This window comes from Lagenorhynchus albirostris, chromosome 6 (assembly GCF_949774975.1).
Source record: "Lagenorhynchus albirostris chromosome 6, mLagAlb1.1, whole genome shotgun sequence".
NCBI lineage: Eukaryota > Metazoa > Chordata > Mammalia > Artiodactyla > Delphinidae > Lagenorhynchus > Lagenorhynchus albirostris.
Window position 1 is genome coordinate 102,265,879 of NC_083100.1, and position 11,039 is coordinate 102,276,917.

The 11,039-nt window shown below is 41.3% G+C and overlaps 1 pseudogene; it reads left to right on the top strand.

The window, feature by feature from the left end:
- The first annotated feature begins 1,637 nt into the window (after positions 1 to 1,637).
- On the top strand, positions 1,638 to 10,424 carry LOC132521870 (RAD52 motif-containing protein 1-like; annotated as a pseudogene).
- Positions 10,425 to 11,039: the final 615 nt, after the last annotated feature.

Sequence of the window (11,039 nt, forward strand, 5' to 3'; positions counted from 1 at the left end):
CAACTCTTCACCCAACTGTGCATCAATGATAATCCTTGTCTGAATCGATTATTACATTGTTAGATGCAAAATGACACTTTCCTAATTCTATCATTCCTTTTGCATTTATTAGCTGACATTATTCTATAAAGAAGAGTTCCCCAATTTTCATTTGAGTATCATTATGAACTCATGTGCTTTTTTAAAAAATTAACTATGTTATACCTTATTATAATGATAATGTTATTCTTTGGAATGTTCCTTTTGTCCAGATTTGGCCAAAGTGACCTCTGTTATTGTTTAACCACAAGATGCTTTTTTATTACTAGAATAATTTCTAATATATTACTACTCACAAATAGGAACTGAGAAAGGGGTTCCAGAAGGTGCGGCCTTATTCAGACTCTTCTTAGAAGTCTGCCTTCTTCCTGTGTACTCTCAACCCAAAGTGAGGCTTTCGGGTTGAAAGGAGATACTTCGGATTTATACTACAGATCAGTGTCACCCAATTCTAATCCCTATTCCCTTTTTTCTAGGCATACGATATCTACTGCCATTCTAATCCTTCTGTTGGGCACCTCTCTCCTCCTCTATATTTATTTACAACAGTCAAGAGCAGCAGTTGTCCAACCAGTCCCTATTCAGTTCTCCAGTCCATATGCCCCAAGAACTCCTTTTTGCACTGGTCTGTGGTGGCCTTGGCCTACCTCTTCTACCTACTCAAGTATCTCTTTTACCACGAATTTAATTACCTGTGTTTCCATTTATAGGATCTTACCTAGCCGTATGGCCTGCTGCCTCTGCCAATTTAAAAATATTATTGAGGTTGTCTGTAAGACGTTCAACCTACTTTGTGACAGTGAATGCCTGTCAGACGTCACACGTTGTGGTGAGTCTCAGTTGCGGGAAAATCAATTTTTAATTTTTAATTTTTTTTAATTTTTAATTTAATATTTTAATTTTTAATCAATGATGATAAATTTTAAAATTCATGATGTAATTGTATTATTTTAATTCATACATTCAGAGTTCCAGCTCCCTAAGTTTCTAAGAACTACCCCTTGCTAAACATCAGATTCTTGGTTACATTATTAAGCTAATAGCAGCTCAGTTACATTGTTAGCTTAATAATGTAACTGATCCGCATACATAAAGGAACATGAGAAAGGAATGGATGGGGGAAGGGAATTAACATTACTGGCCTCATATCCTATGCTGTGCTCTCTGCAAATGAGAACTTACTGATATAGTGCCTCACAGTTTGTAAACTGATTTTATATACATTAGGTCTGAAGTACCCTTAGTCTTATAGGACAAGTGTAAATATATTTTTGTTTATTTTGTTTGTTTCCGCAATTTTATAAAGAGTACAAGTGATGCTGTTTTATGTCCTATCTGGAGCCTGAGAGTTTCTGGTTCCATAACCAGAAGCTGCTACCTAGCCCTCCTAATGGAATGGAGAGCTAGTTTATTCTTAGACTGTCCAGCTCTGAGCTTGCTCTGAATCTCAAGCTTTTCTATCTACAAAACACTCAGGGCCTTTCAACTATTTTTCTATATATTAGATTTATTGGCACTAAGTATTTAAAAAGCGCGGGTGCACGTGCGCAAGCGTAGTCCGCTTGCGCCCCGAGCAGCGCACGTGCGGTGACGGTGGGATGCTGCAGTTGGTACTTTTTGCGGTTCCCATCGCGGGTGACAAAACCTTGCTGGTGTGGGAGCTGAGCTCTGGACCTACGGCGGAGGCCTTGCAAGTGAGACGAGTTGGAGCGGAGGGCTGGGTGGAGGAAGCCGCCCCGCGCCCCAGTAACTGGGCGCCCCGGGGTACTGCTTCAGCACCTCATCTGCCTGTGGTCTCCGCTGAGAGGAATCTTAGTTCTAGAGACGACCTGAGCAGTCAACTCACCCCCATAGATTTTTGAGAGATAGTTCCCAACAGACGGCATTGCCTCCTAATATTTCTCGAAACTTAGGATTTCAGAGGGAAACTTGTTCATGAAATGAGAAGTATTTGGAGTAGCAGGCTCACCACAGTTGCCTGTGGCGAAAGGCTGGGGGAATATAAGGGAATGGGCGGTTTGGTTTCCTTGGCCTGAAATTTCCTGCACTTACTTAGCGTAGGACCACCCTAAAGCATTCTCTGTTCACAGTCTTCTCACAGTTTTGCGTTCTGTATTCGGTCCCAGTCTTCCCAAATGCAGCAGTGGGTGGTCCTGGGTTCTATGCCATCATCAAGTTTTATTCAGCAAGGGATGCCCACAGAGCCCAAAAGGCGTGAGACCAGAAGCAGCTTTTTCACACATCTCCAGTGAAGGTGGGTCCAAATGTGGAATTCCTCGCTCTACTGGGGTGAAGTACTGAATTTAAAACTAATAGGCCATCGGGAATTCCCTAGCCGTCCAGTGGTTAGGACTCTGCACTTTCACTGCTGAGGGCCCGGGTTCAATCCCTGGTCTGGAAACTAAGATCCCAGGGGGAAAAAACAAAACAAAACCGGCCAGCGTTTGTACAGCACTGTGGTGTACAGAATGCTCTCAGATGCACTGCTCCACTGATCCCCCAGTTCCCCAGTTGTTTCTTTCTTTTGTTTTAGGTGAAGAAACTCGAACTCAGGATGGTTAAGTGACTTACTTAAGGTTCATGACAGTAAATGTGGAAACTAGAGGCCAAACCATAACTTAACTGATGTTAAACCCCACGTCATTTTATGCTGCCCCTTAATTTAAGAAATCTTCACAAGAATTTTCCTTATATATACATTTATGTGGATTTTAAGTGTGTGAGGGTGACAAATTTTTAATAATTAATTAATTATTTCTGGCTGCGTTGGGTCTTGTTGCTGCGCGCCGGCTTTCTCTATTTGCGGCGCGCGGAGTTTGCTCTTCGTTGCGGTGCGTGGGCTTCTTATCGCAACGGCTTCTCCTGTTGCGGAGCATGGGTTCTAGGCACGCGGGCTTCAGTAGTTGTGCCTCACGGGCTCTAGAGCACAGGCTCAGTAGTTGTGGCACACGGGCTTAGTTGCTCTACGGCATGTGGCATCTTCCCGGACAAGGATCAAACCCGTGTCACCTGCATTGGCACCCAGACTCTTAACCAGTGTGCCAACAGGGAAGTCCCGAGCTTGATAAACTTTTGTCAGATGTAAGATAAAGGAGGCTTCTTCATTATCATCCCTCTCAAACTGCCTATTAAGAACTCACTTCAGATTCCAGAAAATGGTTAAATATTCTTTAATGCATTGTAGAAACCTTATTACATATCAACATGCCATCCAATTTTACTTCCCCAGAATTAACATTTCATTATGTTAAGGACCTTTTCAATTCCTCTGAATACGTGAGTGAGGCTTAGGTTTCCCAGACCTTTCCCTTTATAATTGTGTGTCTTCTCTGATTGGCTTCTTGCTCTGGCTACTTCCTACTGACCTTGCTGCCTCTTCTCACCCATATTTCTTTACTCACTGATTTCACCTTTATTGAATCTGAGAACTCTCCTCAGATGGGACTCCATGTACACTGCCTCCCACTTCTGTACCCTGTTTAACACCCTCTTCAATCCTGGCTGTACTCCCTGAGATTGAAATGATTTTGTGTCAGACATTCTTTAATTTGCGGACCCTGCGACCATTTCACATACCACCCAGATATTACAGATGGTCCTGGAAAGATTATGAAACAGTTACTTGGTATCAGTTGTGAGTAATGAGTTCTTTTCTTATATTGGACATTAAGACCATTCCATAAGCGTAGGTTGTGAGATTTTCACAGCATAAAGCCCGTCACTGATAGAGTAATGAAGAAAATGTTCTCCAAGTCACTATATAGTTGAGAGGAACGGGCGTTCGTATTAGATTTCTATATTTAATGCAGAGCTTTAGTTTACTACCCACAGCCCCGAAATTTTTCCCTACTTTACTTATCCGTTCTTTTTCAATTTTATTTATTTATTTATTTGCTTGCTTGCACCGGGTCTCAGTTGCAGCAGGTGGGCTCCTTAGTTGCGGCTCAAGGGCTCGCCGGTTGTGGCATGTGAGCTCCCCAGTTGCAGCAGGCAGGCTCCTTTAGTTTTGGCTTGAAGGCTCCTTAAATGTGGTGTGCGAACTCTTAGTTGCAACATGCATGTGAGACCTAGTTCCCTGACTGGGGATCGAACCTGGGCCCCCTGCATTGGGATAACGGAATGTTAACCACTACACCAGCACGGAAGTTCCAATTATGTGGTCTTTTATTCATTGGCAGGTATCTTCCTATCTTTTATCCCCTGTGTTTTTTATAAATACAGAAAAGAGAATAACATCTTAAAATAAAATGAAGGAAAGGCGTAATGTATCTGAATTTTTCTCAGTAGCATGAAGGGAAATGTTTGCCAGCAACTACTGTGGCAAGGTTATCCCAGATGTCAACTGTCTCTACTACCCAGGGGCTCAGAGCCCTTCTGAAGCTTCCTAATTGTCCAGGGCAGCTCCATTATGACTCACCGTACAGGACCTAGCCAGCCATGCGACACTCAACATTTAAAAATTAATCTTCATTTCTCCTTCCCAGCATGCAGCTTCAGTTGGAGAAAGTAATTTCATTTTCTTATGTACTCATTCATTCACTCAGTCAGCAGACCATCACTCCTCTATTATATGCCAAGATTTATTCCTCTTTCTGGTAAGAAGGAAAGAATAATATATGGTTCCTTCAAGCACTTAAGGAGCTCATAAACTAGTGACAGAGGAGGATACACAAACAAATCAATGAAGAATTAACAATGCTTTGATTTTGTTTGTATTATTTGAATTTTTATGACTAAATTTATAAACTACACCCTGTTCAAAATGGAAATAGACGTTTAAGAAAGAAGTAGTGATGTAAAAAATCCACAGTAATATGTAAGTTCTTTAGAGAGTTAAGACTGGAAATATTTGTACTCTCAAAGAAGCATGTTAATGCAGATGAATCTCTAATTCTTTTGGTTGCTTTATTTACTTTTATAGAGTTATACATATTCCCTGTTCTAACAGGGGTTAATAACTTGAGGAGGGGTTGCTACAGATTAAGGTCCTAATTCAGTGGCAGGTCCATCTTGTCTCCTCGTCAGGTCATATTCTCAAGCAGGAGCTACAGGATGAAACGACTAAAACAGTCCATTCCTTTCCTTACCCTCAACCCCATAATAAGCTTCTGCTGGGCCTCCTTGGATGCTTTCATCATCACTTTCACCACCGGAGGTCAGAGAACCTTCTGGATAATCAGGGGCCCTGGAAATGATGCAGAAAAGTACTGACTTAAAAATAATAACATGTATTTAGGGCTCACTGTGAACTCATTGCTTAAAATGTCCTCCTTAATCTTCACAAACACTCTATGAAATTGGTATTGATAAGTCTCAGGTATATCCAAAATAAGTCTCTATGTAGGGTTGTGATATTTTTAGGTCTTTTATGTCTTTAGGTTTGTCTTGGCACCAGAGAGAAGGCGGTTCATCATAATACGCTTGCCCTAAACATCTCCAGATGCCAAGAATTGGCAAATTAATACTTTGGTTTCCATGGATGGTCAAAAAGGATCATCAAGGTAAACTCTGTAGACTTTCTTTGACTAACCAGACTCCTTCCAACATTGAACTCCTAGACTTTAGAGAGAAGAATAGAACAGGGCTTTGGGGAGGAGATGTGAGAGGCTTCCACATGGAAGTATCTGAGCATTGGCCTGCCACCTAGAATTAGTGATAATTTCAATGACTTGGATGGTGGTGTCCATAATTTTCTCTAGTATTTGTTTGGTATATAATAAAAAATAGTTGTCTGTATCTAGTCATTCATTTGCAAGTTCCACTTGATTTTGAAGCTATAGCATACCTAAACTATTACCTGGGATTGCTGGAGTTTAGTTTTTATTTCTACCAACAGAATATGTTGAAGTCTAGCCTTTAATTCAAAATCCTAACAGCTTCAGGATCTTTCTGACCTTGAAGAAAGGGAAAATGAAGATATTGTGACACCACTTCAGAAGCAAAGCCTGAAGCTCTTTTGTGCTTTAGAGGTGGTGTTGACCTCCCACGAGTGCAGGAGTCCTGGAGTTGGCATGGCTGAGGAACCTTTGGATAAGTTGGAGGAAGGTCTGTTTTCCAGTATGTGTGTGTGTGGGGAGGTGAGGCAGTGGGATTTCTCTTTTTTCCTTTCTTTCTGAAACTCCACTTTTCAGATACATCATCACCTTTTCTAAGCAACTAAAGCCCTGGGCAGAATTTTTCTGCCCGACAATATAGGTTTTTATCTTAGGCAATACCTGACAGCACCTTAAACTTAGAATTTTAGAACTGACTGCCTGCCAAGAAGCTTAGGAGGAGGGAAAATTAGTTATTATTAGTATTTTTTTGGTTAATAATTTGTTTTGCGCTAAAATAATCCTTCAAATACACGTGTCTTCTGGCCTTCAGTTATCCCAACAAAATCATTGTCTGAAGATTGAAATAAACTCGTGTAAATGTTCAGTCCTTTGCCTCCTATAGAAGGGCCTGAGCATAAAGAGTAAATGTAGATCCCTAGAAAGGGGATTCCGATTGGTACTGAGTTTATTCCTAGAATCCATGGCACTTGGGCTTAGGGTTTTAAGTCAGGGTTTTAAGGCAGGGCTGTTAGCGAATGGGGTTGAGGAGGCTCCACCATCCACCTGAGTGGGTGATGGTTGAGGACAGGCCAGATCATCTGCTCTACAACCAAATCTACCTCACTGTATGAATCCAGCCCTTTACGCACACGAGAGCAGTGTCTGTAGCAGTGTAGCCTCAGCTTGTCCATTTGAAATCTGTGAGTAATATGAGATTTGTGGCACGTTCTTGGTTTGCATTTGCCATGGAGTATTTTAGGAACTTCCAGAATAGATCTGAGCAGTAAAAATGTGCCATGCCAGGGTATACCTGCAACAGAGACATTCACCCGTACCCCAGTGTTGTTCCTGCCCTTAATCACTAAGGTAATGTTCTAAGAATCACAGATGCATTTTTAGTTTTAAACATATAACCTAGAAATCAGTTATTCATATAGGCATTTTAAATTCATCTGTTTTGGCTGGATTTAGGGTCATTATCATTCCTTATGTAAAGGAAGGTAACCCAGAAGCTTGCTATTCAGAAAGCTATGACAGATGCATCCAGAAACTGCTGATTGTGGTTTTAGGTAAGACCTTTTTGATTGTCGTTGAAGAGCTTCACTTTCAGTGAGCAAATAAACTTATTTGAAAAGTTAATTGGATGAAAATAATGGTTATCTAAAACATTACATATTCTTTCATTCACCAGATGCTTTCACAGCAACAGTTTTAAATTTGTTCTTTGTGGCATTTAAGAGAAGAACGACAGCAAATATTATTGTCCCCAGTGTTTAGATGTAGAATCACTTGCCTCAGTTCATACAGAAAGTGTTTGATCCATTTCTTCCTCAATTGCTTGCTTATCATACAGAATAGTGTAACGATTTATAAGCCTTGGACACCTGTGTTTGAGTCCTAACATTGTCTCTTAGATTTTGTTGTTGTTGTTGTTGCAATTTTAGGTTTTTCCAGCCAGAGACATTGGAAGGTATTTAATATCTCTAAGCTGCAATTTCTTTATCTGCATATCGGGTTAGTAATTCAGTTTACCACCAAATGGGGAATATTGTAAGAGTAAATGAGATGATGAATGTAAAAAGCTTAGAACTATGCCTGAAACATAGTAAGCAGACAAAATATATTGACTATTATTATTATCGTTATTTTCTTGTTGAAAAGTTTATTAGATTATGTTTTTGGAATCAGTTTAATTTCAGTCTTCATTTCTGATATATTGGGTGAATATGATTCTTATATAATAATCGGCTACGTTTTTGTGAGCCTTGAAACTGGTCATGCTATTGAATAGCATTGATTCTGTTCCCTATCAAGTTATACAGCAGTGAGAATGTCACAGCCTGGCCCAAAGGACACATTATGATTAGTAGATTCCTGGAACAGAATTGCTCCCCTGCTTCACAGCCCTGCAGGCTTAGAGACTGAGAAATCTAGCTAAGTTGTCCGAGACCTTATTTGCTTGTAAGAGTTGACCCTGGATTGGTCTTGGCCTTCCAGCCTGGGTAGTCCTTCCAGTGAAGTTTGACTTCCCTGGTTATCAGACAGAATCTCCATCAGCTGTCAACTCTGGGTAACAACTTTTAAGAACCAAACTAAATGACTGGGTTGTTTGTGCCTAATATGCCAAGGTACTCCTTATATGTACCCAAAACTCCTTGGACCAAAAAGCCTGGTTCTCTAGCTTGCCATGAGGAAAGCTGTATTGTCCAAACGGTACATGGGCTAGTTTCTACCAGTAGAGTGTTCAAATGCTCTCTCTCTCTGCTCCAAAGCTTTGTTCATTGTATCTGGTATAAGTTTGGTCCCAAGGAGTAGGCACTTGCCTTGCTTCTAATGGGAAGCTTCTAATGGGTATCTATCCCAGGTTTAAACTCATTTTGATCCCCACCTAATGCCTTCCTATTTAATTGTATTGTGATTGAATATTTTTGTTTCCACAGCTTTTAATTTCTATGTCCTTATTCCTTAGGTCATATTTCCAAGATCATAAAGTTTTTCAACCAAAGTTGATACTTCTTATATATGTTTTCACAAATAATTATGATAAAAACTGAAGTGTCAGATGAGGGAACTTCTAGGAAAATGCTCTTATTTTCTGCTTTTAGAAATCAAAAGAATGTCTAATTATTGGGTGCTACCATTGTATACAGGAAGTTTTAGAACAAGAAAACTGCTGAATTGATCCTTGTTAACTTTATTTCAGAAAGTGGTAAAACAGGTGTTGCATATAGACCCTGTGAAGAGGTCACAGATGCTGGAACCGAAGAGGAACTACAGGCTTTATTTCAAGTCTGTGGAGATAAAAGCTCAAGGGGTACACAGCCAGTGGAGCCATAATTCAAAACACCCAGCAGGATTTGGAAGACTTCAGCATATCTATTCAGTTCTGTCTTCCTTAGGAAAAGGTGAAACTCTGAAACTGCTTTTGAGGCAGGGAATTTCTAGGACTTTTCCAAGTCCAGCGCCTTGGCTCTGGCCCCTTACTTGAAGTTTGGAGAGCAGGATTGAGGGCCACCAGTGTATGTCTATGGTTGTGGACACAGGAGAAGACACAGGACTTTTAGAAATCCCCTCAAATAGATTTGCAGGGATTTGGAAACAAAGTAACTATGGTCTTAAGTGTGATTATGCTACACTATTTAAAAACTATTCATGCCTTTCAAGTAAGGTATATTACCCAGATCTCAGCATCTCATATATATCTTGTGTTAAATATTTTGCCAAAGAACCTTTCTGTAAACCAGTTATATGGATGCCTCGAATTAGGGCTTAAGTGATTTCAATGTAATTTCTGAAAGAAAACATTAATGTACTGCATATAGGATTTTTATTTAAAAGGAGCAAAATATGTGTTTCATGTCATTGAGAGCTAATTTTTGGCTAGATTTCTGATTACTTAACTCACCCCAATGTTGCAAAGTTTGTTTGGAAGGGAAGAAAGTAGAGAAAGAAAAGGTGGTTATGTTTTGAAAAATGGAAAAATTTTGAAAGTTTTTTCCTGTACAAAATAATTATTTTAATTCAATTTAAATCAGTCAAGGAAACTTGAAACGTATCCATGTTTGGGCTTTAAGAAGTCTAGTTTCCTATGAAATGTGAGAAGAAAGGGTTCTGTATTGATACTAAAGATTTTGGAAACCTGATTATAACAACAGATCCACTCCTAAATGAGGCCAATCTTGGAATCAGTTCCATTTAGAAACCGTTATGTGCTAGGCACTGGAAATAAGGTGAAGCTCCTTCTCTCTTGGAGTTTAGGTGTTAAAGGTGTACCAGACAATTAAAAAGGAGTAAAATTAAATAGATTATGAAAAGGAATGTGAAGAAATTAAACTGTGTGCTAGTTCCAGTATTTCAAGAAAATTACTTAACATGCTGACTTTAACATTCTAAGTGTCTTCTCCATGTGTGCACACAGGGTAGACCTCTGAAAAGTGACACTGTAGTTTTTTCTAGATTAATGGCTCTGTTGAGACAAGGTGGGATGGGGGAAGTTTTCCCATGCTAATGTAAAGGGTCATTCACGTGGTTTTAGACTCTGTTTCCCAGAATGAATTGCTCACCTGCACCAAATCCCTTCTATAGAAGTTCTGGAGTCATCTCTGATTCAGTGGTGACCCCCTAAAAACAGAGTGGTGTTTGAATAATGAGACGTGAATCCTGAGAGTTTGGAGGAAATGGCAACATTTTCGAATAATTATAAGGTGTGTTCCCCTCCCGCCACCCTTACTGGTGCTCATTTTGCAGGTCAGCTACTTTTCTTGTCAGCCGTGTGGCCAAAGGGAGCAAGAATGTCTCTCAGACTTCAGCTTTGAGGAGGAAGAGTTCAGATTGCCAGAACTGGACTAGCACTTTTGAATTTCCCAGAATGCCAGGTCCTGTGGTTTCCTTGGGAAGGTCTGAATCCTTCCCACCGCCTCCTGCACCCCTGGGATGCTGGAGTTTGGGGCCACTCGGTTCTGCAGCCCAGTCCCGCCTCATTGTTTGGGGCCAGGGAGAGCAGGGCGGGGCTGGGAACAGGGCCCGGCAGGAGGTAATTGTCACCTTTGCAAGGGGAAGGATGGCTTGCGCCCTGGGGAATCTGGGAAAAAGTCCCACTGTGGTGGCGCGGATTGGATCTACGCGCAAGGCTAATAACGGTGGCGTCACTAAAGACGTCATAACGGGTGGAACGTTAGGCGGGGGCGGGGCGCGCGGTTGCTAACGTGAGCTGTCGCATCAGCTCTCGCATAGCGGTTCAGCTCGGAAGCAGGATGTGGCTCCGGCTCCTCAGTAGCCTGGGTCACTGCCCCTGGAGCCGCCGCATGTTATGTCCCGGCTGCGCCTTTGGTTGCCACGGCTCTTCCTCACGTGGGAACAACTGTGGCTTCTAGTGCAAGCAGTTCAGCCTCCGGAGTGGGCCCTGGGCCCCGTGCAGGTGACCCCCAACCCCGCGCGGCTGACAGAAGCTTGGTCTTCACAAGC